The sequence below is a fragment of the Myotis davidii genome, unplaced genomic scaffold (assembly GCF_000327345.1).
Source record: "Myotis davidii unplaced genomic scaffold, ASM32734v1 scaffold359, whole genome shotgun sequence".
NCBI lineage: Eukaryota > Metazoa > Chordata > Mammalia > Chiroptera > Vespertilionidae > Myotis > Myotis davidii.
Window position 1 is genome coordinate 720,391 of NW_006290460.1, and position 2,558 is coordinate 722,948.

Sequence of the window (2,558 nt, forward strand, 5' to 3'; positions counted from 1 at the left end):
GCTCAATAAACCCTTTCATGCAGAAGAGCTTTTGGCCATGAAAGATTTTTGTTTTACATAGATCTTCAAATTTTGTTTTTTTGAATAAAATGAATGTATCTCAGAAAGTAGTCACTTCCTCCTCTTACATTACTGAATGTTGTACCTTACAAAGCAAAGGGATCCCGGGAATGGGCACTCCAGGGGCACAGGTAGAGCTTTCTGCTCCTTGTGGGCAATCACAGATCCTTTGTTCCTTCTGGTACTCCGAGGAAGTGAGGAGAACTAAGACAGGGCCTACAGGGGTCTACCTGGCACTTCCCTGCCTGCCTCTTTCCCCTCATTCTCTATAGTACATCTGTGGCTTCCTAGGTTGAAATCTTCCAGGTTTCAGTGTTACTGGGCCAAAGGTGTTTATTTGCCTGCGCACATCAAAGCCCAATCAAAGGTGAACAGGAGTTTACAGTACCCAGGAAAATAAAGGTTTATAAGTTGAGGAAATGGCACCAAGCCTGGAGTCACAGGTAAGCAAGTACTCAAAGACCTGGCTCATCCTGACTAGTTTGGCTCAGTGGCTAGAGCACTGGACTGTGGACTGAAGGGTCCTGGGTTCACTTCCGGTCAAGGGCACATGTCCGGGTTGCAGATTCAATCCCCAGTGAGGGACATGCAGGAGGCAGCCAATCAGTGATTCTCTCTCATCGTTGATGTTTCTATCTCTCTCTCCCTCTCCCTTCCCCCCTTAAATAAAAAGCACACATACACACACACAAAAAAAAACCTGACTCCCCAGTGGCTTCCCGGGGATGGGTTATGTAGGAGAAAAATCTCTAATCATAGTGACTATTATGACCCAGAAACTTCACTTCAGGTGATTTATCCAAAGAAACCCATAACATTAATTTGAAAGAATATATACATGTCTATGTTCATTACAGTGTTATTTACAATAGCCGGATATGGAAGCAACCCAAGTGCCCATCTTCAGACAAGTGGATAAAAAAGCTGTGGTACATATATACAACGGAATATTACTCTGGCAATAAGAATAATGAAATCTTACCATGTGCAACAGCATGGATGGACCTAAAAGGTATTATGCTCAGTGAAATAAATCAGTCAGAGAAAAACAAATACCATGTGATTTTACTTATATGTGGAATCTAAAGAACAAAATCAATAAACAAAACTGAAACAGACTCATAGAACAGCGAGCAGACTAGTGGTTGCCAGAGGGCATGGAGTTTGGGGGACTGGAAATACCCAGCAGGTTGTGAAGTACATAATTGTATAGCCACTGTACTGTGCAACTGAAACGAGTACAAAATAATATTGACAGTAACTGTGATTGAAAAATAAAAATTAAAAAAAAGCAATTCAGTTGTTTAATCAGAATGACTACATAAAATAAAGTGACAGCAGGCAAAATAGTAGGTATTTCAAAGGGGATGATCAGATTCCTTAATGAGAGAAGCACAATAAATGCTATTGCCACGCTGTAAATCAATAAATGATTCAGAAAAAAAAATTATGGGGTCGTGGGTGAGGAGTAGTTGATCATTATATCAGGTCCTAATGTCAGCCATGGAGTTGTTATGCCTCTTTTCATGAGGATGTGGTCCATAGGGCTGTCCATTTTCATGGGCCTGGTGCTGAAACCCAACTGAAGGAAAGATATTATCTTTAGCTTGAACAAAGCTCTGTTTGTGTGGTCAATAGGCCTGAGGCTTTGTTCTTTATATATATATACATATACATACACACACATATTATTATTATTGACAGTATTACAGATGTTCCTCATTCCCCCTTCCCCTTTTCACCCCCTCCACCTAGCCTCTAACTTCCCAGGCCTTCACCACACTATTGTCTGTGTCCATGAGCTATGCATATAAGTATATAAGTTCTTTGGTTTATCTCTTCTCATCCCCTTCTCTCTCACTCCCCCCAGCCCCTAGAGATATGTCAGCTGGTCGGTTCCATGCTTCCATGCCTTGGGTCTTATTTTGCTGGTCAATTCATTTTGTTCATAAGATTCCACAAATAAGTGAGATCATGTGGTATTTGTCTTTCTCCGACTGGCTTATTTCACTTAGCATAATAGTCTGCAGGTCCCTCCATGCTGTCTCAAAGGGTAAGAGTTCCTTCTTTTTACAGCTGCACAGTATTCCACTGTGTAAACACACCACAGCTTTTTATCCCTTCATCTACTGCTGGGCACTTGGGCTGATTCCAGATCTTAGCTATTGTAAATTGTACTGCTATGAACATAGGGGTGCATACAGTTTGATGATGACTAGAATCTGATGTCCTAAGGATTTAATGATTAAGGAAGGGAGAAAGGAGAAAGGGTCATGTTAAAGAAATGGAGTTTCTGCATGGTTACCGTAGTGACTTGAAGGGAGCCTGGGAGCGAGGAGCTTCTGGGATGCTTGGTAATGCTTATTTTGTGACAGTGTATTTATTTTGTGTTGTTGGTTTGTTTTTTTGTGAAAAGAAAACTGTACACTTAGACTGTATACATTTTTGTGTACGCATATTAGGCTTTAGTAGAGTTCTAAAAAATAAAGAGCACTGAT

General features: G+C 40.9%; 1 pseudogene; it reads left to right on the plus strand.

Annotated features, from left to right (window-relative positions):
- Positions 1-479: 479 nt before the first annotated feature.
- Positions 480-2,558, plus strand: part of LOC102773353 — an 8,594-nt pseudogene continuing 6,515 nt past the window's right edge.